Source organism: Bos indicus, chromosome 1 (genome assembly GCF_029378745.1).
Source record: "Bos indicus isolate NIAB-ARS_2022 breed Sahiwal x Tharparkar chromosome 1, NIAB-ARS_B.indTharparkar_mat_pri_1.0, whole genome shotgun sequence".
Lineage (NCBI taxonomy): Eukaryota > Metazoa > Chordata > Mammalia > Artiodactyla > Bovidae > Bos > Bos indicus.
Window position 1 is genome coordinate 127,980,553 of NC_091760.1, and position 27,879 is coordinate 128,008,431.

At 43.3% G+C, this 27,879-nt stretch overlaps 1 protein-coding gene across 7 annotated transcripts in view; it reads right to left on the minus strand.

Annotated features, from left to right (window-relative positions):
- Window positions 1-27,614, minus strand: part of ZBTB38 (zinc finger and BTB domain containing 38) — a 131,202-nt gene extending 103,588 nt beyond the window's left edge. For 3 of the 7 annotated variants that reach the window (XR_011567791.1, XR_011567792.1, XR_011567790.1), the window contains exon 1: window positions 385-27,614. The gene's annotated coding sequence lies outside the window, so the exon portion shown is untranslated. The remainder of the gene's footprint in view (window positions 1-384) is intronic. The other 4 variants (XM_019961626.2, XM_019961609.2, XM_019961617.2 and 1 more) reach the window with 2 other exon arrangements.
- Window positions 27,615-27,879: the final 265 nt, after the last annotated feature.

Below are 27,879 nucleotides of genomic sequence, written 5' to 3' on the forward strand. Positions count from 1 at the left end.
AAGATTCAGGAAACAAACATTTCAGAACTCTGAACAAACATGCTGGCCGTCCAAAACAGAGCACTAGCGGGGAAGGACGAAGAGGAAACAGAACAAGAGGGGTGACGGGGAAAGGCACGATGTGGGCCCTTTTCACCAGAATTTGGCCTCACTCTGTGTGTGTGTATTTTTTTTTTTTAAGAGGAAATGCATCCTGGTCTGGGCCTGTGGAGAAGAGAAAGATCAGAGAGATCCCCTCGGTGCCATGTTTGGAGGGTCTCCCAGATGCAGCCCCCACACCCTCCCCCTGGGCTGGGGCCTGCCAGGCGCAGGTGTCAGGGAACAAGATGGCGCCCCACAGTGAAGGGCGCGGTGTGAGGGGGTCTGGGGGCGGCCTGCACTTACTCCGAGGCGCTGGCTCCTCTGAAACCCAGACGCTGCCAATTCCCTGGGCTCAGGAGTTCTAACCGCCTTCTTGCTCTGGGTTCTTCACTTCTGGTCGAGATCAGCTCCACATATTTTTCTGATGATGTCACCCATTCTGACTTCCTACATTTTGAAAGTTGATATATAAGTAAAACCTTCCGTGAGGCTTCAGAAAAAAAAACCCAAAAAAAAGCAGCAGCATAAAAGAAAACCAAGGTGTGCTGTGGGGCGATGGAGAGGAGGAGGAGAGAGGCAGTTGCCTCCTTATTTTGAGATTTGCTGCAGCCTGCGAGTGCCACTCCCCAGCCAGTTTCCTGGCTGCAGAGGGAGGCCAGTGGCCGGGCGTGGGTGACGTCAGGGCCAGGCCTGAGTCATCGCCAGCGGCCCGTCTGCCCTGCCACTCGGAGGGGGACAAAAGGAACCTTTGATGTCCAGAGGCCCTCCTCTCGGGACACTCGCCTGTACGAGCAGCAGGCCAGAACATTCCTGCCGCCTCCCCACCCCCGGCCGCCCTTCCTACTTCCGGAACCGTCCCTGGCAGATTCAGCAAGGCCTCCTCAGGGGACATCGCCCTCCTGCATGGCAGAGGCAAGGCCACTCTCTGGCAAAGAAGCAGCAGCGGAGGGGGTGTCTCTGGGGATTTCTCACTTCACCCTCTGGCATCCCCCACCTCCCACTTCCCTGTGGTGCCACCTTACCCAGGGAATCGCAGAGGTTTGAAAAGAGTGCGGGAAAGGTGGAAGGTGTTCTTGTCACCCTCCCTGGACAGCGCACAGTGCTCAGGGTCTATCCTCTGCCCTTGTGCCCTGACTCTGCACCTCTGCACCCTGACCTCTGGGTACCAGTGTGAGTTTGTGCTGCCTGGATTCAAGGGGTCTTCTCTCTTTAAGAGGGGGATTTATATCCCAGTGCCTGCCACAGGGTGCAGTAAACGCACGGTGAATACATGAATGATAGTTTTAAAATAAAATAGTAGAGAACATATATTGTGTACTTGTAGTGAATGTTGGCACTTCTGGGCTAAGTGCTTTACAAAGATTATTTCATTTATGGTTTTCATGACGAAACTATGAGGCAGGTACTGTTATTATCCCCAGCTCCTCAGATGAGGTGCTCAGAGAGATTAAGACACTTCTCTGAAGTCTCACAGCTAGTTAATGGCAGAATCTAGATCGTCTGATCTCAAACCCTGTGTTCTCAAGCATGACACTGAGTGACTGAGCGAATGAAGGAATATAGACCAAGAGCAGCCTGTCCAGGTGAGGGGAAATGGGAGTAATGATGGGGCTTGAAACCAAATCCTACAAGGAAATAGTGGAGCAATTAGGTACGATCTGTCTATAGTAGTAGGCCTCAGGCTCTTCTGATGGGTCGACACCACGTCTGAGGGTTGCTGGGATACCCAGAGTGGCCAGGGGGGTAAGTCCAGTCAGGTCCAAGTGGCAGTGAGGAGCCAGGAGGTTTGATGGCACGTGGTGACTGCAGGATCTGAGATCACAGTGGACAGAACAGGAGCCTCGTCCTAGACTTGTCTTAATAGCCCTGTGGCCTCATGGGTGTAGGAGGGAGGCTGAGTGCAGCTCAAGGCACGAGCCTGGGGAAGACAGGACAGGGAAGGGCCTTCCCTGATGGTCCAGGGACTATGACCCTGTGCTCCCAATGCAGGGGGCCCAGGTTCGATCCCTGGTCAGGGAACTAGATCCTACATGTCGCAACTTTTGCATGTGGCAACTAAAGATCCTGCGTGCCACAGCTAACACCCAGTGCAGCCAAATAAAAAAAAAGAAAAGGGAAGACATGAGAGCATTCTCAAAGACCCCAAGACTTGGAGAATGTGTTGGAACTACCATATCGTTTCAAAGCACCAGGAGGAAATGGGAGTGACAGGAGCCAGAACTGGATTTGACAGTGGCAGTCACAGCCCTGAGCACTGCCCTGCCAGGAATCAGCTGCCCTTCTAAGATGGAGAGAGAATCCCACTGGGGGTTGTGCTGGGCCAGGGGGAGGAGGGCTGGCAAGAGGAGGACATCTGATGATGGGGCTATCCGGGCCCTGGATAAGAATGACCTTGGAGATCCCTTCTCCCGCTATGGTTCATAATTCTGTGGTTTGTACTTTTCCGTTATTCCAAGAGGAAGACAAAAGCCAGGACTTTTCAGCCCAGTGGGCAGTGGGCAGGGAGATGCTGGTGGCCTCAGTAAAGCCACTCCATGGCTCTTCTTTCCACCGTGGGACAGGGCGTTCAGTCACGGGATCCCTCTACTGGGCTCAGGAAATCGATGCCTCTGTTCGTTGGGGACGTTGTGTCATTACCTTGTTCCTGGAACCACTGCCAGTTGCCACTCTGAGGAATTACACCTGTGCTGTGGGGTCTGACTCCCCAGGCAGGTGGAAATAGCAGAAGTGAGTTTCATAAGGGAGAAAGCCACATGCTTTGGACGGAGGGAGTAGCAACAACTGACCGGAGTCACTGTCAGCGTCCGCACAGAGCCTGACCTTGGGCCGAGGAAAGCGCTGCAAGCTCCAGGCGTGTTTTGGCACAGGCTTGCTGATTCTTTTCTTATCTACAGAAAATGTCTCTGGGCACCTCCCTGTTGCTTCCCCAAAGACTCCATGGCCATGCTTGATTCACACACATGGGTGTTTATGTCTCTAATTAGACGAACAGAGGCTGATTATTTTTTCAGTCTACCTTGTGGGACCAAGAAAATGTGAAGAGAAAGATAAAGCGAAGACAGAGAAACAATGAGTAGGCACCAAGAGAAATGCCGCTCCTGGCATTGTTTGCTCTGGGGGTTGATTCTAACAGTGAGGATTAAATCAGAGAATTGGGCCAAACATCTATTTGGGGACACAGAGGTGTAAGTACAGTGACACCCCAACCTCTATCCCATCTGGAGAGCCCTCCTCTTCAGTGCAATAAATGTGGTTATATACTGGAAATTCAAAAACAAAAGCAAAGGCTTAGAAGACTTACCTATCCTTACTGCCTCCAATTTCTCTCATTTCAACACCTTTTTAAAAACAATTTTTTAATTATTATGGTATAATTTTTATGTCAAAAAGTTAACCCACTTACAGTGTACACATCAATGGATTTTAGTCTATTCACAGAAGTGTGTGATCCATAACCTCATTTTTTAAGAAGTATTTATTTACCTATTTAATTTACTTGGCTGGGCTGGGTCTTAGTTGCAGCATCCAAAACTCTTAGTTGCAGCATGTGGGATCTAGTTTCCTTACCAGGGATCAAACCTGGGCCCCCTGCAATGGGAGCATGGAGTCTTAGCCACTGGATCACCACGGAAGTCCCCATAACCTCATTGGAGAACATTTTGTCATCCCCCAAAGAACACTTGTGCCCAGTAGCAGTCATTCCTCATCTGCCCCCAGTCCCAGCACTGGACAAACACTAACCTTCTGTCTCTATAGATTTGCCTCTTCTGGACATTTCGTACAAATGGTATCATGCAATATATGGCCTTTTGTGTTTAGCTTCTTTCATTCAGCATAGTGGTCTTCAGGTTCGCCCATATTGTAGAATATGTCAGTACTTCATTCCTTTTTGTGCCCAAACAATATTCCATTTTGTGATTATACTATGTTTTGTTTATTCATACATCATTTTACGAACACATTTTGAGCTGTTATGAATAATGTTGCCATGAAATCTGAGTACAAGTTTTCATGTGGATATATGTTTTCATGTCTCTCGCATGCATACCAAAGAGTAGAATTCCTGGGTCATAAGATAACTCTTTGTTTAACATTTTGAGGAACTGTTAAACTGTTTTCCAAAGAGCTGTACCATTTCACATTCCCATCAGTGATGTGTGAGAACTCTGCTTCTCCACACCTACACCAACAATCTTATTGTCTGTCTTTTTGGATTTTAGCCATCCTACTAGGTATGATGTAGTATCATATTTCAGTTTTGATTTGTATTACCCTAATAACAGAGTTTTGCCAAGAGAATGCACTCATCATAGCAAGCACTCTCTTCCAACAACACAAGAGAAGATTCTACACATGGACATGACCAGATGGTCAATACTGAAATCAGAATGATTATATTCTTTGCAGCCAAAGATGGAGAAGCTCTATATAGTCAGCAAAAACAAGACTGGGAGCTCAGATTATGAACTCCTTATTGCCAAATTCTGACTTAAATTGAAGAACGTAGGGAAAACCACTAGACCATTCAGGTATGACCTAAATCAAATCCCTTATGATTATACAGTGCAAGTGAGAAATAGATTCAAGGGACTAGATCTGATAGAGTGCCTGAAGAACTATGGATGGAGGTTCGTGACATTGTACAGGGGGCAGTGATCAAGACCACCCCCAAGAAAAAGAAATGCAAAAAGGCAAAATGGTTGTCTGAGGAGGCCTTACAAATAGCTGAGAAAAGAAGAGAAGCTAAAGGCAAAGGAGAAGAGGAAAGATATACCCATCTGAATGCAGAGTTTCAAAGAATAGTAAGGAGAGATAAGAAAGCCTTCTTCAGTGATCAATGCAAAGAAATAGAGGAAAACAATAGAATGGGAAAGACTAGAGATCTCTTCAAGAAAATTAGAGATACCAAGGGAACATTTCATACAAAGATGGACACAATAAAGGACAGAAATGGTATGGACCTAACAGAAGCAGAAGATATTAAGAAGAGGTAGCAAGAATACACAGAAGAATTACACACAAAAAAGATTTTCATGACCCAGATAACCATGAAGGTATGATCACTCACCTAGAGCCAGATATCCTGGAATGTGAGGTCAAGTGAGCCTTAGGAAACATCATTACAAACAAAGCTAGTGGAGGTGGTGTAATTCTAGTTGAGCTATTTCAAATCCTAAAAGATGATGCTGTGAAAGTGTTGCACTCAATATGCCAGCAAATTTGGAAAACTCAGCAGTGGCCACAGGACTGCAAAAGGTCAGTTTTTGTTCCAATCCCAAAGAAAGGCACGGTCAAAGTATGTTCAAACTACTGCCCAATTGCACTCATTTCATGCGATAGCAAAGTAATGCTCAAAATTCTCCAAAGCCAGTCTTCAACAGTACATGAACTGTGAACTTCCAGATGTTAAAGCTGGATTTAGAAAAGGCAGAGGAACCAGAGATCAAATTGCCAACATCCGTTGGATCATCAAAAAAGCAAGAGAGTTCCAGAAAAACATCTACTTCTGCTTTATTGACTACTCCAAAGCCTTTGTGGAGAAGGCTATGGCACCCCACTTCAGTACTCTTGCCTGGAAAACCCTATGGACGGAGGAGCCTGGTAGGCTGCAGTCCATGGGGTCGTGAAGAGTTGGACACAACTGATCGAGTTCACTTTCACTTTTCACTTTCATGCATTGGAGAAGGAAATGGCAACCCACTCCAGTGTTCTTGCCTGGAGAATCCCAGGGATGGGGGAGCCTGGTGGGCTGCCGTCTATGGGGTCGCACAGAGTTGGACACGACTGAAGCAACTTAGCAGCAGCAGAAGCAGCAGCAGCCAAAGCCTTTGACTGTGTGGATCACCACAAACTGTGGAAAATTCTTCAAGAGATGGGAATACCAGACCACCGTACCTGCCTCCTGAGAAATCTGTATGCAGGTCAAGAAGCAACAGTTAGAACTGGACGTGGAACAACAGGCTGGTTCCAAATTGGGAAAGGAGTACGTCAAGGCTGTATATTGTCAACCTGCTTATTTAACTTATATGCAGAGTACTTCATGCGAAATGCTGGGCTGGATGAAGCACAAGGTGGAATCAAGGTTGATGGGAGAAATATCAACAACCTCAGATATGCAGATGACACCACCCTTATGGGAGAAAGCGAAGAAGAAGAGAGTGAAAAAGCTGGTTTAAATCCCAACATTTAGAAAATGAAGATTATGGCATCAAGTCCCATCACTTCATGGCTAATAGATGGGGAAACAATGGAAACAATGACAGACTTTATTTTGGGGGTCCCCAAAATCATTGCAGATGGTGACTGCAGCCATGAAATTAATAGATGCTTGCTCCTTGGAAGAAAAGCTATGACCAACCTAGACAGCATACTGAAAACCAGAGACCTTACTTTGCCAACAATGGTCCATCTAGTCAAAGCTATGGTTTTTCCAGTAGTCATGTATGGATGTGAGAGTTGGACTATAAAGAAAGCTGAGTGCCAAAGAATTGATGCTTTAGAAGTGTGGTGTTGGAGAAGACTTTTGAGAGTCCCTTGCACAGCAAGGAGATCCAACCAGTCCATCCTAAAGGAAATCAGTCCTGAATAGTCATTGGAAGGACTAATGCTGAAGCTCCAGTACTTTGGCCACTTGATTTGAAGAACTGACTCACTGGAAAAGACCCTGATGCTGGGAAAGATCAAAGGCAGGAGGAGAAGGAGACGACAGAGGATGAGATGGTTGGATGGTATCACTGACTAGATGGACATGAATTTGAGCAAGCTCCGGGAGTTGGTAATGGACAGGGAAGCCTGGCATGCTGCAGTCCGTGAAGTCACAAAGAGTCGGACATGACTGAATGACTGAACTGACTGACTCATCCTAATAACTAATAATGTTGAGAATCTTTTCGTGAATTTATTGGCCATTTGTATAACTTCTTTGCAGAATTGTCTATACAAATATTTTATTCATTTTTAAATTAAATTGTTCATCTTTTTTATTAATATTTTGTGTATAGGGATTCTTAATATATTTTGGATACAAAATTTTTTATCAGACATATATTCTACAAATACATATCCTTTCTGTAGTTATTTCTTTTTCTTTATGGTCTTTGAAGGAGAAAAATATTTTAACTTTGATGAAATCTAACTTATGTACTCTTTTATCATTTGTGCTTCTGATGTCATACCTGAGAAACTATTGTCTAACCTAAGGTCATACAGATGTACACCTGAGTTTTCTAAGAGTTTTAGGGTTTTAGTTCTTACCTCAGGTCTACATGCACGTGTATGTGATTGGTCGCTTCAGTCGTGTCCAGCTCTTTGCGACCCTGTGGACCGTAGCCCGATAGGGTCCTCTGTCCATGGGATTCTCCAGGCAAGAATATTGGAGTGGGTTGCCATGCTGTCCTCCAGGGGACCTTCCGGACCTAGGGATGGAACCCGTATCTCCTGCGTCTCCTGCATTGGAGGGCAGATTCTTCACTGCTGAGCCACCGGTGAAGCCCTCTAGATCTATGATTCACTTTATTTTTTATGTAAGGTAGAGATCCAAATTCATTCTTTTCACATGGATGTCTATTTGTTCCAGAACTGTTTGTTGAAAAGACTACTCTCACCAGAATTCTGCACATCTAAAACTGATCTAAAATTCTAAAAAGTTATTTTAAAAAATAGTCTATTCTTTCCTCCATTGAATTTTCCTGACTGTTTTGTCAAAAATCAACTGACCGTAAGTATTAGTTTATTCCTGGACCCTTCATTCTAGTCCATGGATCGAGATGTGAGTTCTTACACGAGCAGCACACTGTTTTATTTACTGTAGCTTCATAAAAAGTTTGGAAATTAGTAAGTGTGAGTCTACAACTTTGTTCTTTTTCACGATGATTTTGGCTATTCTGAATCTTTGGCATGTCCATATGATTTTCAGGATTATCTTCTCAATTTCTGCCAAATATCCAGCTGGGATTTTGATGGAGATTGTATATTCCACCTATAGATCAATTTTGGGAGTATTTGTCCACATTTATTAGCTGCATGCCTTTAAGTTTACTTAGCCTATATCAGCCTCCTTTTCTAATCCAAAAAAAAAAGAAAAAAAATCTCGTGTGTGTAACGAAGATTAAAAGAGATAATGCTTATGCAACCCCACTGAAACCATGACCTACCTGGGCCAGTCTCAGGATGATGTTAAAGTCTGAGATATCCAGCCTAGTCACCACAAAGAAATCCAGATTAATTTATATTCAATACTTGCATTTCTCTAACAGCAACAGATCCCCCTGAAATTCTTCTTAATATCCTTTTTCTCCTTGTATCCAAGCCCCTTACACCCCGCAGCTTCAGCGTCCCCTTCTTTCTCCCAAGCTCTGTACAAAGCTTTTTCTCCAGCCCTAACCAACATTCTTCCAGTCTGTCTACTTCTGTCCAGTTCTCCTTCTGATGGGGCTGGAAAAGAAACTGGACAGGCAAAGCCAGAACTCTTTTTAGTGAGTGGGAAGAAAGGAAAATCAGTGAGCACTAAGCTTAATTTATGTCCCATCATTCATATGAAGTGCTTGGTGCAATGTCTAATGTATAAGAAGGGCTTAATACATGTAGAGCTTTTACTTTTTGTTGTGGTGGAGGTTACATCATGCCCATCCATACTTTACGATGATGGTGCAGGATTTCAATCAGGACCTCTGAGAATCCAGCCTGGACTCTATGGACCAGCGGCCCATCCTCACTCATGGAGGTGAATTTGAAATTGTTGCTCATTTTTTCTTCCTCCTCAAAAGAATCAGCCCCTAGGAAAATGTATAAAGTTCACGTCTGAGGCTCCCTGAGTCATGTGTGGGAGTCATATCTCTGTTTCCTCCCTCCCCTAGCACCAGGGCCCTATGCTTCCTCCCCTCCTCCCATGAAAACTTCTGGTACAATATGTCTAAAACTGAAAGTCAGGACTCATTATCTACTGCGTCACAACTAGCATCGGTTTCAAGTGACAGAATGAAAGAAAACAGCAAATTTCCAAGTGTATCACACATCAGAATTTTGTTTCAGTTTTATAATGTGTGTGAATTCGGTCACTCTGTGAAATGTATTTCTTATTGTGGTTCAGGGTTTTTTAAAAGTTTAAAACAGTATTGGAGTAAGATCTTTCACTTTCGTGAAGGTATTTATTATCTCCTAAGAGCATAAAGTAACACCGTTCCAAGTAGCCTGTCCATTTTGATGGGGATTGAAACCTTATGTTTCATCAGCAGTAAAGGATTTGTAATTTATAACACTTTGGTGGAGGAATATCTTCAGTAACCTGTGTTGATCTGCCCTCACCTGGCTCCCTCCCTGCAACCACCTCCCCAGCAGGCTACCTCTTAGCCATCACCTCTTCTCACTCCCGAAGTATGGGCAAATCCACACCCTGAACTTGCATGGGGGTTTCTATTTTCAAAACTCTTTCACTTACTCCATCTCATTTGATTCTCACAACTATCCCATGAAGTTGGCAGGTCGGAGCCAATCCATACTTGACCTTAGTATGGAACCCTAAGCAAGTAACTTCTCAGTCTATCTCCTCAGCTTTCTTACATATAACCAGAAAGGTTAAGAGACTTGGCCAACATCACACAGCCTGGAAGTGGCAGGACCAGGAAGAGAACTAGATCTTTCACCTCTTAGTCTCCTTGTCCCATAGACTCTCCTCACCGAGACACATAATTTCTTTTTAGTGATGTTGATTCATCTAACTGCCTTACAAACAGCGTGGAAAAAGCGAAGAACATTTTGCACTCTTCCACCATATCTAACAACACGACTTTTACGGCACAAAGCACAAGACAAATAGTTCTTCATGCCTCGTGGTTAAGGGTTATCACTCTCGACATCAAAGGCTATTTATTAAAGACTGGGGCGTTGGGAACGGAGACAGCAAAGTCCACCGAGGGGAAAACAAATTTTCCTGTGTGCTCTGTTTTGTCCTTTGTATTGCAGAGTGCTCCCTCTAGTGGCGCTGGAGAAAACAGCTTCTGGAAAGCATATTTATAGATTCCACTTTGTTGTGATTAGAGAAGGCTGGGGCTTAGTGGGAGCGTGGACAGCACCTGTTTGAAGGTCTCTCTTCAGTGATGAGAAATTGAGGACTAGAGCAGTGGTTCTCAACTGGGGCGATTCCGCCCCCAGGAAACATTCGGCAGCGTCTGTAGACATTTTTGGCTGTTTTTTGTTTGGGGTTAGGGGGATGCTACTGTCATGGATATGTAGAAGCCAGGGATGTTGCTAAAAATCCTGTAATACACAGGACAGCTCCCCACCTCCCCCAACAAAGAATTATCCAGTCCCAAAGAATTATCCAACAAAGAATTATCCAGTCCCTCAGTAGTGCTGAGGTGGATCAGAGATATGGTGTGACCCTCCCGAGAAGGGTCCCCCACCATCGCTTTATTAAGATATAATTGACACATAAACAAAGACTTGCAGCTTATTCCCAGTTTTCAGCAGCTCAGACTAATGGCTCTCTTTCATTTCTTTTAAGGTATTTTAAAATTAGAATAGAGAAAAATACGAGAGCAATACATGCTTATGCTGCTAAGTCACTTTAGTCGTGTCCGACTCTGCGACTCCATAGACGGCAGTCCACCAGGTTCCCTGTCCCTGGGATTCTCCAGGCAAGAACACTGGAGTGGGTTGCCATTTCCTTCTTCAATGCAGGAAAGTGAAAAGGGAAAGTGAAGTCGCTCAGTCGTGTCCAACCCTCAGCAACCCCACGGACTGCAGCCTTCCAGGCTCCTCCGTCCATAGGGTTTTCCAGGCAAGAGTACTGGAGTGGGGTGCCATTGCCTTCTCCATACACGCTTATAATTAAAAGCAAAGTAATAAAATACTTTCACATAATCAGTGTTAACATCCTTGGTGGTTTATTAGGAGGGACTATATTAAAATGCCAACTTCAGATCACTTCTGACTTAAAATGGCAATGTCCTATGGTAATACTTAATATTCATCTGCTTCTCCATGTGCTCATCAAGACAAGCCTCAATCCACATATAGAGGATTCTTTTAAATTTGCTTGTTGTATACAAAAGCTGGGTTGCTTCACAACTTGCTTTTGTAATTTAGTAAATTCTGAATCTCTCTTCAGATCAAAAATAAGGATCTCCTGGAGACTTCCCTGGTTATCCAATCGTTAAGACTCCTCTTTTCCACTGCAGGGGGCACAGGTTCAATCCCTGGTTGGGGAACTAAGATGCTGTATGCCACGTGGCACACCACAAAAATAAATAAATGGAAATAATCTGTTTATAATATATTATTATATATGTCATATTATATGTATTATAATAATCTCCTGTTTGTTTCCAGAAGTTGGGGATGCTGAGTACCACGGACTGCAAGAAACTTGAAGTGAAGTGAAGTGAAAGTTGCTTAGTCGTGTCTGACTCTTTGCAACCCCATGGACTATACAGTCCATGGAATTCTCCAGGCCAGAATACTGGAGTAGGTAGCCTTTTCCTTCTCCAGGGGATCTTCCCAACCCAGGGATCGAACCCAGGTCTCCTGCATTGCAAGCTGATTCTTTACCGGCTGAGCCACAAAAGAAGCCCAAGAATACTGAAGTGGGTAGCCTATTCCTTCTCCATTGGGTCTTCCCGACCCAGGAATTGAACCAGGATCTCCTGCACTGAAGGCTGATTCTTTACCAACGGGGCTATCAGAGAAATCCCATTCAAGAAATTTAGATGGCCTATAATAGAGGATGAGATGGTTGGATGGCATCACTGATGCAATGGAAATGAACTTGGGCAAACTCCAAGAGATGATGGTAAGGGACAGGGAGGCCTGGCATCCTGCAGTCCATGGAGTCACAAAGAGTTGGGGATTCTACTGGGCTACTGAACAACAACAAAAAAGATGATACTGCCTCACATGGTAGGGCTTTAATATCTCTCTGATGGTAGCAAGTTCACTCTTGTAGAGAGTTTGGCTCAGGATTGGGATCTTCTGTAACATGCTATCTAACTAGAAATAAATAACGTCCTTTTGCTATTGTATTAATTATTACAGATACTTTCTAGGTATAGCAGATAATACTGGTTTTCAACTGATTGTGGGGCTATAAACCTTTATTTCCTAGCAAATTCCAAAATGTACTGGCCAATTTTATGTGCCAACTTGACTGGATCACAGGGTGCCCAGATACCTGGCTAAACAATATTTCTGAGTGTGTCTGTGAGTATGTTTTTAGACGAGATTAGCGTTTCAGTTGGTAGACTGAGTAAAGTAGATGGACTTCCCTGATGTGGTTCCTGGGCGGTGTGATTGAGTGTCAGACAATCAGTTGAGGGCGTGACTACTACATAAAGGCAGAGACGGAGAATCTGGCCTCTTTCTGTCTTCTTGCTCGAGTTGGGCCATCAACGTTCTCCTGCCCTTTGACTGAGATGTACATCAGGGGCTGTCCTGGTTCTCAGGACTATGCCACTGGCTTTCCTGGGGCTACACCTTGCAGATGGTGTAGGGGACTTCTAGGCCCCTATAATTGTGTGACCAATTCCTTATAATAAATCCTGTCTCTCTCTGTGTCTTTCTGTCTCTCTGTCTATATATGGGTACATATACGTGTGTGTATCTATGTATATATATACCCATATGTGTGTGTGTGTGTCTATATATATATATGAGATAATATATCTCCTATTAGTTCTATTTTTCTGGAGAACTCTGAAGCCAACTCAAATAAGATTGTTTTAATGAGGGACCTCTCTGGTGGTCCGCTGGAATCCACCTTGCAATGCAGAGGGCTTGGATTCAGTCCCTGGCAGGGGAACTAAAATCCCACATACCATGGAGGAACTAAGCCCATGCATGGCAACCAAGTCTGTGAACTACAATGAAAGATCAGCATGATGCAATGAGAGTGCCACAACTAAGATACCACGCAGCCAAATAAATAAATATTTTTAAAAAGAATGTTTTAATGGTATAAGGTAGATTCAAGTTTGGGAAAGAGTAATCTAACTCATTCTTGGTATGGCAAATCATATGCTGCTCAGTCATTCTGGTAGACAGAGCTTTTGCCCCAGGTATTTTTGTTTGTTTGGCCACTAGAGCAATGCTGCAATAAATATTCTTCCATTTATACTGTCATACTTTTACTCCTGTGGAATAGGTTGTCCAAATGAGATTGTTGACTCAAATGTTTTGTGTGTATTTTTAAGTTTAATAGATATTTACAGATGGTTTTTTTTAAAAAGCTGAAGCAAGTCATACTCCTACCAGCAGTATATGAGACGAAATATTCTCTCATGCCTTTGCCATCATTGGGTATTATCACACTTTTTAAGTTTTACCCATCTGATGGGTAAAATTTGGCATCTTGTTTTTGTTTTAATTTGCATTTTCTTGACTCTAAGTATAGTTGTTAAGAGCAGAGTCTGAAGCCAAAATGCTGACACTTAATGTCTGTATTTCCTTAACTAAGATTCTTAATTCTTTTCACATTTGCCAAACAGAGATAAAGTACCCATCACAGGGTTGCTATGAAGATTACATAAGTAACTAGATGTAAAGCTCTATGAACAGTGCCCAGATTATAGTGATAACTATATAGGTTTTAGTATTATGGGTGAGTTTGAATAACTTTTAGTAATTTTATTGATCATTTGTTTGTCTCCTTGGTGAATTGCCTTTCCATATCCTTTGCCTATTTTCCTGTTGATTTGTTCTTTTCTTATCAATTTGCAGGTGCTCTTTTATATCAGGTATTTTAGGCACATATTAGCTGTGTGTTGCAAATACACACTTTTCTCTACTTTGTCACTGATCTTTTGATACTATGTGTAGTATATTTTTACATATCCAACACATTTAAATCTGTCACCAAGTGCTTTCTCTTATGGCTTTTGTGCTTTTTGTCTTCTCTAAGATCGCTTTGGTTTTTAATGTTAAGCAAATGTACTCCTGGGCTTCCCTGGTGGCCCAGTGGTAAAGAATATGCCCGCCAATGCAGGAGACACGGGTTCCACCTCTGAGCCAGGAAGATCCCACATGCAATGGAGAAAGTAAGCCCGTGTGCCACAACTACTGAGCCTATGCTTTAGAGCCCGTGCGCCACAAGAGAAGCCACGGCAATGAGAAGCCCTCGCACCACAGCTGGAGAGTAGCCCCTACTCGCCGCAACCAAAGAAAAGCCCACACACAGCAACAAAGACCCAGCACAGCCAGAAATAAATAAATAAAATTAGAAACAAACAAACAGAGAAACAAATGTACTCCTAATTTTGAAATATATTTTCAACCATTTTTAATCCATTATTTAAATCTCCATGATTATGACCTATGGTAGTGAGAACAAAAGCCACAAATTAATATCTAATAAGTTATCTTGTTATCCACAAGAGTCTTTCCATCTTGAAAAACACTTTTCATTTGATCTTGTTGCCCAGTCTTTCTCCTGCTTCTGTTTAAAATGTTTTGTACTTTTTCTTTTGTTATTTTTTTTTACGATCTATCTCCTCTTTTCTCAAAGCTCTACAATCTACTACCTTCTTCTGTCCTCTTTCTAGAAGATAATAATTAAAGATATACAACATAATTAAGGGCTTCTCTGGTTGCTCAGCTGGTAAGGAATCTACCTGCAATGCAGGAGACCCCAGGTTGATCCCTAGGTCAGGGAGATCCCCTGGAGAAGGGATAGGCTACCCACTCCAGTATTCTTGCCTGGAGAATTCCATGGACAGACGAATCGAGCAGGCTACAGTCCATGGGGTTGCAAAGAGTTGGACACGACTGAGTGACTTTCACTTTCACTTTTTCACTTTCAGTGACCAAGAACCAATGCCATCACCTTCTTCTTGGTCTTCGTTCTCCTTGTCCTCACTGTATCATTTGACTGTCCTGGTCACTGCCATCTTTGGGAAAGACTGTCCTTTGTTGGACTAAGAATGCTGTTCCATCCCAAGTCTTCTTTGGCCCTTGTAGCAATCATTGTTGTTTGCCTGCCCCCAAATACCCCCCTCTCTCTTCCTACTTGCTGGCAGAGACCACGACCCATCATAGAAGTTGACAATGTCAGACAAGCACATTTTCAGATACCCAAGCTGAGGCATGGATATGTGCTGTGGTCCTGACAGTGGTCCCTGAGGGAAAGTCTGTAGGGGTAGGCTACACAGGCTACACAGTGTAGGAAAAAGTTTGCTCTTGTTAAAAACCAAAATGCATGCTTCTGTAAGCAACTATATGAAGAAGTGATAGCTTAAAGAGAAACAAGATGTCCTGCAACAATGAGGAGAAAAGTCAGAGCATAAAAGCTACTATACTCAGATGATAGAGAGAAAGATAGAAGAACGTGGGTTCTTGGCAACACTGGTAAGCCATGAACCAATCCAGAAACGCCCATCTCCAGATTTCCTGTGAGTAAGATAATATGTCCCTGTTATTTAAGTTGTTTATAGCTCTATGTCTTCTGCGTGCAGCTAAAATTTCCTTATTGAGTGCTCACATGACCCCGAAACAGCTACTCATTCTAATGGCTCTCTTTGGCCTTCCAGCCTCTTTCCACTATCTGCATCTAGAACATTCTCTCTAAAGAGCCGCTTTGATCAGAGAATTCTGTTGCTCAAACCATCAATGGTAATATTATGCCAAGCAGAAAAAGCCTGTTACTGAAGACCACATATTATATGATTTCTTTCATATGAAATGTCCAGAACAGAGATTAGTGGTTTCTTAGCCCTGGAATGGGGATGAAGGGTTAAGAGGTGACAGACAAAGAATATAAAGTTTCTTCTTTTTTCTTTTCTTCTTTTTGCCGCACTGCCAGACTTGTGGGATCTTAATTCCCTGACCAAGGTTCAAACCTGTGCCTCCTGCATTGAAAGTGTCCACTGGACCACCAGGAAAGTCCCTAAGATTTCTTTCTGAAGTGATGCAAATGTTCTAAAATTGACTGTGATGCTGGTTGGACATATCCGTGAATGTATTGAAAACCACTGAATTATACACTTTAAATGGATGAATTATATGATATATGAATTGTATCTCAATAAAGATATTAGAAAAAGAAAAGCCTTTAGTGGTGATCCATTACTTAGAGAGTATAAAGCACAAATTCATTACCCTAGCATTCCAGGCTCTTCGCCCTGCAGACTCAAACTACATTCTAACTTAATCCTTTGCCACTTTCATATAAAGTAGACTATTGAACAGATCGTGAGTGGTTCCTGAAAAGTGACCCGTGCTTTTCTGCTTCTCTGTCTTTGCTCCTATGTTCCTTTGGCCTAGACGGCCTTTCCCATCACCCTGTTGCTGCTGCTGCTAAGTCGCTTCAGTCGTGTCCAACTCTGTGCCACCCCATAGACGGCAGCCACCAGGCTCCCCTGTCCCTGGCACTGGCAACCCACTCCAGTGTTCTTGCCTGGAAAATCCCACCAGTCTAGTCTCTTAAAATTTAACTTGCTTTCAAGGTCCGGTTCAAATGTTTTCCCTCATCTTCCCAGGCAGAAATGCCCCTTGCTCCTCTGAATTCAAAGAATTCAGTATACTTCATGTGGTGTTTATCTGTCTCATTTGCAGGCTTGTGGACACACAACTTCACTGACTGTATTAGCACCACAGTTTCCAAATCAAAAGTTGGGTGGTAATACTCTCTTAGTAAGAAAGTGTACTGTGGGCTTCCCTGGTGGCTCAGTGGTAAAGAATCCGCCTGCCAGTGCAGGAGACGTGGGTTTGATCTCTGGCCTAGGAAGATCCTACAACTAAACCCATGTGCCACAACTACTGAGCCTGTGCTAGAGTCTGGGAGCCATGACTACTGAAGCCCGAACACTCTAGAGCCCCATGCTCCGTGACAAGAGAAGTCACTTCAATGAAAAGCTCAAGCACAGCAACCAGAGAGCAGCCCCAGCTCATCATAACTAAAGAAAAGCCTGAGGAGCAACAAAGATCCAGCACAGCCAAATCAATCAATACTAACTTTTTAATAAAAAATAAAGACTATTTAAAAAAAGAAAGAAAGAATATTGCAAATCAGGACCATTTTAGGAAGTTTAAATAATGTGATTGCCAAAATAGTCTTCCCGCTAGAGTGGATGATCTTTGCTGGACATAGATTAGTGCTGCTCATCCTTTCCCCGCTTTGCAGAGTGGATGTCTCTCAGGTGGATGAAAGAACTTGGTTTCCCTTTTGCTTCACGATGCATGGGAAAATGGAGTTAGGTGCTTACAATGAGTGGTCTAGGAATCAGCGAACTAAAATGGACTGGAAGGGTAATTTAACTCAGAAGACCATTATATCTACTACTGCGGGCAGGAATCCCTTAGAAGAAATGGAGTAGCCATCACAGTCAACAAAAGAGTCCGAAATGCAGTACTTTGGGATGCAATCCCAAAAACGACAGAATGATCTCTGTTCGTTTCCAAGGCAAACCATTCAATATCACAGTAATCCAAGTCTATGCCCCAACCAGTAATGCTGAAGAAGCTGAAGTTGAATGGTTCTATGAAGACCTACAAGACCTTTTAGAACTAACACCCAAAAAAGATGTCCTTTTCATTATAGGGGACTGGAATGCAAAAGTAGGAAATCAAGAAACACCTGGAGTCACAGGCAAATTTGGCCTTGGAATAGGGAATGAAGCAGGGCAAAGACTAATAGAGTTTTGCCAAGAAAATGCACTGGTCATAGCAAACACCCTCTTCCAACAACACAAGAAAAGACTCTACACATGGACATCACCAGATGGTCAACACCGAAATCAGATTGATTATATTCTTTGCAGCCAAAGATGGAGAAGCTCTACACAGTCAACAAAAACAAGACCAGGAGCTGACTGTGGCTCAGATCATGAACTCCTTATTGCCAAATTCAGACTGAAATTGAAGAAAGTAGGGAAAACCACTAGACCATTCAGGTATGACCTAAATCAAATCCCTTATGATTATACAGTGGAAGTGACAAATAGATTCAAGGGCCTAGATCTGATAGATAGAGTGCCTGATAAACTATGGAATGAGGTCCATGACATTGTACAGGAGACAGGGATCAAGACCATCCCCATGGAAAACAAATGCCAAAAAGCAAAATGGCTGTCTGGGGAGGGCTTACAAATAGCTGTGAAAAGAAGAGAAGCAAAAAGCAAAGGAGAAAAGGAAAGATATAAACATCTGAATGCAGAGTTCCAAAGAATAGCAAGAAGAGATGAGAAAGCCTTCCTCAGCAATCAGTGTAAAGAAATAGAGGAAAACAACAGAATGGGAAAGACTAGAGATCTCTTCAAGAAAATTAGAGATACCAAGGGGACATTTCATGCAAAGTTAGGCTCGATAAAGGACAGAAATGGTATGGATCTAACAGAAGCAGAAGATATTAAGAAGAGGTGGCAAGAATACACAGAAGAACTGTACAAAAAAGATCTTCACGACCCATATAATTATGATGGTGTGATCACTGACCTAGAGCCAGACATCCTGGAATGTGAAGTCAAGTGGGCCTTAGAAAGCATCACTACGAACAAAGCTAGTGAAGGTGATGGAGTTCCAGTTGAGCTATTTCAAATCCTGGAAGATGATGCTGTGAAAGTGCTACACTCAATATGCCAACAAATTTGGAAAACTCAGCAGTGGCCACAGAACTGGAAAAGGTCAGTTTTCATTCCAATCCCAAAGAAAGGCAATGTCAAAGAATGCTCAAACTACTGCACAATTGCACTCATCTCACATGCTAGTAAAGTAATGCTCAAAATTCTCCAAGCCAGGCTTCAGCAATACATGAACCGTGAACTTCCTGATGTTCAAGCTGGTTTTAGAAAAGGCAGAGGAACCAGAGATCAAATTGCCAGCATCCGCTGGATCATGGAAAAAGCAAGAGAGTTCCAGAAAAGCATCTATTTCTGCTTTATTGACTATGCCAAAGCCTTTGACTGTGCGGATCACAATAAACTGTGGAAAATTCTTCAAGAGATGGAAATACCAGACCACCTGACCTGCCTCTTGAGAAATCTGTATGCAGGTCAGGAAGCAACAGTTAGAACTGGACATGGAACAACAGACTGGTTCCAAATAGGAAAAGGAGTACGTCAAGGCTGTATATTGTCACCCTGCCTATTTAACTTATATGCAGAGTACATCATGAGAAACGCTGGACTCAAGAAACACAAGCTGGAATCAAGATTGCCGGGAGAAATATCAATAACCTCAGATATGCAGATGACACCACCCTTAGGGCAGAAAGTGAAGAGGAACTCAAAAGCCTCTTGATGAAAGTGAAAGAGGAGAGTGAAAAAGTTGGCCTAAAGCTCAACATTCAGAAAACGAAGATCATGGCATCTGGTCCCACCACTTCATGGGAAATAGATGGGGAAACAGTGGAAACAGTGTCAGACTTTATATTTGGGGGCTCCAAAATCACTGCAGATGGTGACTTCAGCCATGAAATTAAAAGATGCTTACTCCTTGGAAGGAAAGTTATGACCAACCTAGACAGCATATTCAAAAGCAGAGACATTACTTTGCCAACAAAGGTCCGTCTAGTCAAGGCTATGGTTTTTCCGGTGGTCATGTATGGATGTGAGAGTTGGACTGTGAAGAAGGCTGAGCACCGAAGTATTGATGCTTTTGAACTGTGGTGTTGGAGAAGACTCTTGAGAGTCCCTTGGACTGCAAGGAGATCCAATCAGTCCATTCTAAAGGAGATCAGCCCTTGGATTTCTTTGGAGGGAATGATGCTGAAGCTGAAACTCCAGTACTTTGGCCACCTCATGCAAAGAGTTGACTCATTGGAAAAGACTGTGATGCTGGGAGGGATTGGGGGCAGGAGGAGAAGGGGACGACAGAGGACGAGATGGCTGGATGGCATCACTGACTCGATGGAGGTGAGTCTGAGTAAACTCTGGGAGTTGGTGATGGACAGGGAGGCCTGGCGTGCTGCGATTCATGAGGTGGCAAAGAGTTGGACAAGACTGAGCGACTGAACTGAATGAACTGAAATGAGTGGTCTGTGTCAAAGAATGGTCTGGTGGTTAGTGAACCCCTGTGTTATATGCCAAATAAATAAAAGCTAGATTGAAGATACAAACATTTTTAAAAGCTATGAAAGTAGAAAAAATTAAAAAAATAAAAGAATATTTTTATAAACCCTATGATGTAGGAGACCTTTCTAAATAAATCATAAAATTCCAGATACCATGAAGAAAGTCAGTGATGATTTTCTCTCTATGAAAACCCAAGCCTTCTGGCCAGCAAAAGATACCATAAAAAGTTAAAGACAAATAACAGACTCTGAGAAGATATTTTAAAGAGCTATAATAGTTAAAAGATGTATATCAGTATTAGCTAAAAAAAAAAAAAAAGAAACAATACATGAAAAAAGGGCAGAGAATATGAACAAGTGATTCATAGAAAAAATAGAAGTAACAAATGGCATATGAAATATGCTTATGAGAGAGTCATTTCCTAGGCAGGTTGATAAGAAGTCTAGGGGTCCCCAAGGAGAGAGGGATCTGGAATTCTCAAGGAGGAAGAAAGCACAAACTTTTTTTCCTCTACATTCCTTAGGATTATATAACAATAATGTATCCTGCCTGAGGACAGTCTCTGGATTAAACCTTCTGGCTAATCCTGTTTTCTTAAAATGTAAATTATGGGAGTAGGTCTGGTGAGGTCTGTACAACCTCCAGACATTCTTTTGAATCATTGGAGAGTATATAACTCCACTGCTAACGCTAGCAAGGGGGTACTCTTTCTGCCCACTTCTGATGCCTATGTCAGAAGCTTTCTCTATCCCCTTTATACTTTAATAAAACTTTATTACACAAAAGCTCTGAGTGATCAAGCCTTGTCTCTGGCCCCGGATTGAATTCTTCTCCTCCGGAGGCCAAGAATCCCGGCATCTTTTCATGGTTCAGCAGCAACTTTTCACTTAACATCATTAGCATCAGGGAAATGGAGACAATGTGTGAGGGTCATTGGCCTGCCAGATGGACCAACATGGAAGAGATTGAGACCATCAAAAACTGTCAGATGTACAGAGAAAAGATCAAACATATAGTAGTGTTGCATATATAATATATACAATTTTTAAAGAACAATTTGGTAGGATCTAATTATTTCTGTCCTGAATAGGTATTATTCATAATTCCACAATCAACTTTTAAAAAGCCATTCTTGATGACTAAAGAAGAGAATCTCAGATCCTTCCTATCCCAATTTCCCCATTCTAAGAGGCTTATAGAGAACACTTTTTTTTTTTAAATGTGAACCATTTTTAAAGTCTTTATTGAATTTTTTACAATGTTGTTTCTGTTTTATCTTTTTTTTTTTTTTTTTGGCCAGGAGGCATGTGGGATCTTAACTCCCTGACCAGGGATCAAACTCATGCCTCCTGAACTGGAAGCAAATCTTAACTGAAGGATTGCCAGGGAAGTCCCCTAGAGCACACTTTTAAAGATAATTTTCTGTTGCTTACAACTGAATAAGGAATCCTGACAGTGATTACTGTCTTTAAAAGCCCTACTCTATCTCTTTAAGTGAGAATCAAATTTTAAAATTCTCCTTTGTTTGCCTGGACTGATATTAGCCATATTACCTGCTTATTTCTTAACATGGTGCAGGACCAACTGACTGACTCTACAAGCAGGGGCAAGGACTGGTGCGGAGGATGGGGGGGTAGATGGGGGGCAGGGAGTGAAGGAGAGGGGGAGGGGTGGATGGGGGGAGTAAATATGTCCTGATTCCCTTCTGCCTGGCTTCCCTTGATCAAGGGTCAGTTGAATGCTTTTCATTTTCCTGCTGTTGGTTTCCCTGCTTTAATATAATGTTGGGTCTTGGTTTAGAGTTTTAGAATCTTTGTTGTTGCTTAGTTGCTAAATTGTGACCGACTCTGCGATCCCATGGACTGTAGCCCTCCAGGTTCCCCTGCCCATGGGATTCTCCAGGCAAGAATACTGGAGTGGGTTGCTATCTCCTTCTCCAGGGGATCTTCCTGACCCAGGGGTCAAACTCTATCTCCTGCATTGGCAGGTAGATTCTTTACCACTGAGCCACTCTTATAATCTTTACAGTCTACCAAATATGCAGATTTTTCCCAATCCTGGTATATTCCCTTTCCCACTGTCCTTCTTAAATAGGGTCATAGCAGTCTTATAACCCAGGGGTCCCCAACCTCTGAGCTCTAATACCTGGTGATCTGAGGTGGAGCTGATGAAATAATAATAGTAATAAAGTGCACAATGAACGTAAAGAGCTTGAATCATCCTGAAACCATCCCCTACTCCACTCAGTCTGTAGAAAAATTGTTTTCCACAAAACCGATCCCTGGTGCCAAAAAGGTTGGGGACCACAGATTTGATGAATTAGAAAAAGGTGTCCCTTCAGGCACAGCCTCCCACCAGGCTTCAGGGCTCTGTGAGTGGAGCAAAAGGGGTCTTCAGGCCCTCCTGAATCCTGAGCCACTATACTATCAGCCCTGCTCCTCAAGCCAGCCCTAGACCAATGACTGCACAGGAAATCTTTGCAAATTGCCATTTCCTCATTTCACATGGTCACAGGACACAGTGGTACCTGCTACAGTTAATGCTGCAGACACGTGGTTTGGGTTTCTTTCCTCAGCTTCTCCTGCTAAGCTGCCCTTTGAGATTTCATCAGGGGTGCAAGTCTCCTGCGTTAATGTTTTTAGCCACCACTGCCCCACCCCCACCACACACACAAACACACACCCCACAGCTCAGTGTTCACACATGAAACAGTGAGTGAAGGGAGAAAATAATCGGTGTTTTATCCTTTTTTTTTTTTTTTTTTTTTTTACTGCCGCGCCATTATCAGCAAAAAAGAATGATAAGATAATTTTCTTCTTGGCCTTGAGTTTTAAGTTCTGGGCTTCCTTTCCTCAGGGGAAAAGAAATACTCCTTTCTGCTTCGGAGTCTTAAACAGAGAAGTTTCTAGGCCCTGGGTTAAGGCCCTTTGACTCAGGTCTTTGGTTGGAAACCAGTACATTTTAAGAAGAATTATTCAGGATGGCAGAGAACGTGCTGCTTTTAAAGACAGGATATGTAGCCCAGCCTTATCAGTGGCTTCGCTGAGATGGAGAAGTCTGTGTGTGCTTGTATGTATATGGGGTAGTGGGGGCAGGTTTCCAAGTGGCAGGGGGTCAGTGTCCTACCACCCCGGCAGACACTCAGATGAGGGGTTACCTGAAAGCCAGTGGGTACTGCACACCACACACTCCTGCTTCGAGAGCCTGGGTGGGGGTCGCCACAGATAACTGTGGTCAGTGGTAAGAGGAACGTAGCATCAAGAAGCCTCTCTGTGGTCCTTCGAGACCAAAAAGGGCAGCACATCGGATAGCAGAAGGAGAGGTGCAACCATGGCACCCACCGTGGCCTATGAATCAGGATAGTCCTCTTTCCTGGGCCTGTGAGACCTTGAGAGACCCAATCATCATTATTGGGTCTCTTCCACAATCTTGGAGAGTGAGAAATCTAAAGCCAAGTTTAATTTGATTTTAGAGAAATAGAGAACATAACACATCTAGGTACGCCAGAGCAGTTCTTCCCTGTCAACTGCAATTCTTACCTGTTACATTTCTCTCTATAATGTAATCCATAGAATTCCACTTTGGAATGAGAGGGGCTCCTGCATTTTGACCAGAGCTTCCTTACCTCCATCCTCTCATCATAATCTTTACCTCTTATAAATCTCTTCTCTAAACAACATGCATAGTTTCATTCATAGGATGTATATATTAATTTGGTGGAAACATATGTGTTCTCGTGAGTTTCCCAGGTGCTCTACTCTCCGTTTTCAAAAAAGATAGAGGAGACTTTCCTGGTGGCTCAGCGGATAAGAATCCACCTGCCAATGCAGGAGACATAGGTTTGATGCCTGATCTGGGAAGATCCCACAGGCTGCGGGGCAACAAATGCCACGTGCCACAACTACTGAGCCTGTGCTCTAGAGCCTGGGAGCCATAACTACCGAAGCCTTTGCACCCTAGAGCCTCTGCTCCACCGCCGGAGAAGCCACTGCAGGGAGAAGCCTGCGCACAGCAACTAGAGACACTTGCCCCAACCAGAGAAAAACCAAAGAGCAATGAAAACCCAGTGCTGCTGCTGCTGCTGCTGCTGCGTCGCTTCAGTCGTGTCCGACTCTGTGCGACTCCACAGACGACAGCCCACTAGGCTCCTCTGTCCCTGGGATTCTCCAGGCAAGAATACTGGAGTGGGTTGTCATTTCCTTCTCCAATGCATGAAAGTGAAAAGTGAAAGTAAAGTCGCTCAGTCGTGCCCGACTCCTAGCGACCCCATGGACTGCAGCCTACCAGGCTCCTCCGTCCATGGGATTTTCCAGGCAAGAGTACTGGAGTGGGTTGCCATTGCCTTCTCCAAAACCCAGTGCAGCCATAAGTAAATAATAAAAAGCCATTATTTCTTAAAAAAAAAAAAAAGTTAAAAAAAAGGATTTATATCCACTAAGGCACTGTGGAAGGTGCAGACTCCACCAATGAGTAACAAGGTCTCTATAATCCATTGAGAGAGACAGAAGTACACAGAAATTATGGCAGCTCAAAGACATGTTTCTCTCTCCTTCTTCACCCTGCTCCCTCCCCACCACCCCTACCTGCTGGAAAAGTGAAATAGCTGTTGTATTGGCGGGTGATTGGTTCTCAGTTTTCCTCCATGAGTTCCAATGCCAACTCTTGCTTTCTGTTTAGTGACATAAGTGAAGACATCATCGAGAAATTTCTAGATTGCTTCCTTGTAAAGGCTGTGGGTTGAAGGATAAGCCTTTGGTTTGTCTGAGCTGAGGTAAGGGATGCAAAATGGCACAGGCTAGAGAAGGGGGTCACCCTTGGGTGAAAGAGGTCAGAGCTCCCTGGAAGAAGACAGGATTAGCATCAGGTTGGGGATGGGGGTTGGCTTGGGGAGAATAAAAGGGGGAGGGAAGCAGGAGGAGGAGAAACTGAAGGAGATGGAGACAGAGAGTTTGGTGGAGAGAGGAAGAGAGAGGGTCTGAGTAGTCCCAGTGAACGAGCAGAGGGTTGGCAAGAAGGAATTGTCTTCTCTTTGGAGGAAGCTTTGCTGTGCTAATATTACACTGTGCGAGGGTCTTCCCAGGTGACACTAGTCATAAAAAAGCCGCCTGCCAGTGCAAGAGATAAAGGAGACGCGGGTTCCATGCCTGGGTGGGGAAGATTCCTTTGCAAGAGGGCACGGCAGCCCACTCCAGTATTCTTGCCTGGAGAATCCCATGGACAGAGGAGCCTGGTGGGATAGGCTTGCAGAGTTGGACACGACTGAAGTGACAGCACACCCCTACATGCTGCGTTAGGCTCCCACCTTGGCCTGCACTAGGCTACGTTTCGAGGTTTTGGATGGGGAGAGAAGGCTTTTTGTTTGGTTGGTTGGGTTTCTGAGTGGAAATCAGCTCTAAGACTAAAGGCAGCTTATTGTTATTTGGGGTTGTTCCTGCTTCGATTTTGTGGTCAAGTTTCCTCAGCCTTCTGTATCTGGGCATGTTTGGTGTCTGAGCCCATTGGCCTGTGGGCCCATAATGTTTACATATATGACCTTTAAGGCTGCAGCATGGTTTGAATTTCTTCCCCAGTCCCCTCACCCAGCAGTACTGTTGTTTCTGCCATTTTCTTAGCCCTTCCCGTGGCCCAATCTAGCCAGCCCTCCCTGTTGAATGCTTCTTCGACTTGTTTCCTTCCTCATCTTTCTTTAAACTTGAAGCTCTTTCACTGACCTTATTCTCATCTTCACTCTACAACATACTTTGAATCCTATGATTCCATGAAATTTGGATTCTGAGAGTTCAGATGATCACCTGGGTCTTTCATAACCTGTACACACCTTGAGGACAGAAAGACAGATGTGTGTGTGTGTGTCCACATAAGCAGGCAAGGTGCTGAATGATTCTCCTTCCCCAAGATTTACCCAAGATAACCACATAGCTCCCTCCCTCACTGCCTTGCAGAGAATAGCAGCCCTCTTGCTCACTCCTAAGCTCCTTTTCCTGCCTTATTGTGTGATATATTATATATTTATTTATTAAATTACTGAATATCTATCTCCCCTGCTCCCCTGGAATGTAAGCTCTATGAGGGCAAGCACCTCATCTATACCTCAGGCCTAGAACCAGACTGGCATAAATGCTTATGTATGTATGAATTCCTGGTAATTTCAGGTACTCAGTCAAGGAGGAAATGAATTAAAGAATTGGAAGTCTATGTCTAAAACTACAGCCTCATATAACAAGGCTTTCACTTTGTGTTGAAGTCTTCAGCAACCTGAGGATCAAACTGCATCTTATTTTTCTCTTCCATAGAGATTTTTTAAATCCTCAAAAAATACCAACTTAACTCAGATAAAAATAATATACTGTTAGATGAGGATTGCATTGAATATTTTCAGTTTATAAAATTGAATCTGAAAGAAGCAAAAAGGAAAGACAGATTTTTATAATTTTTCCTTTGTAAGACAATTCTGTTTTGTATATGGGACTTGGACTATGAATTTGAATTGGCCTTTGGAATGAAAGTTTGTCATCTGTCTTTTTAAAAAAATTGTGTATCAGTTATCAGAATTCATGAAACACATGACTTCCCTGGTGGTACAATGGATAAGAATCTGCCTGCCAATGCAGGGGACACAGGTTCAATGCTCCTGGTCAGGGAAGCCTGCACATGCCCCAGAGCAACTAAAGCCGTGTACTGCAACAACCGAAGCCACAGCCATGAGAAGCCTGCACTCCACAACAAAGAGTAGCCTCCGCTAACCACAACTAGAGAAAGCCCACAAGCAGCAACAAAGACCCAACACCACCAAAAATCAATCAATAATTAATTAAAAAAGGAATTTATGAAACATGTAAGTATAACTATAAAGCCAAGACTTCATACTTGTAAAGGATAAGTATGAGCCAAGCAACTGGCTAATTGTTCCCAAGCCAAATATTGCTAGCAGTGAGGTGAGCTCTCAGGAGCTCCCAGCACCTCCTCCTTGAGTCCTGAGCAGAGTTGTCTCCCTGACCCAGAGGTTTTTCACTTGCTTTTCTTTGGAGTTTTGCAACCCGTGTTTTATGGTTTTTAAAGCTTTGTCAAAATAATCAAGCACATTGTGAAGATAAAAGCAGTGGTTTTCTTACTTCCTCAGTCCTATTCTGCAAAGGCAACCACTTCTGACCTTCCAAAGCATTTTTTCTGGTGGGTACCTCCACGTCCATGTGTGTGTTGCTTCGGTTGTGTCCAACTCTTTGCAACCCTATAGACTGTAGCGCGCCAGGCTCCTCTGTCCATGGTATTTCCCAGGCAAAGATACTGGAGTGAGTTGCCATGCCCTCCTCCAGGGGATCTTCCTGACATAGGGATTGAATCCCTGTCTCATGTCTCCTGCATTAGGAGGCAAGTTCTTTACCACTAGCACCACCTGGAAAGCCCAGATAACTCCATATGTTCCTTTTAATAATACGCTTATGTTGATATGCATGATGAGTCCCTTTTAAGAGAGTCGGGGTGGGGGAGTAGAGGAGAGAAGTGAGCTTACCAACAGAACAAAAATTTGAATTACATCTGACGTGTATATATATATATATATATATATATATATATATATATATATATATAGCATACAACACTGTATGCTAAAAGGCATTGGAGTTATTTTTCAACATTCCAAGAAAAAAATGATTTCAATGTAAAAATCTCCTCCTCTTAGCCAAGGTGTCAATTAAATGTGAAAAGTGAATACAAGGTGGAGGAAAATTGATTGCTTAAACATGCTTCCTAAAGAAGTTACTTAAGGATCTGGCTTCAGTAAACCAAGGGAGTAAAACCAAAA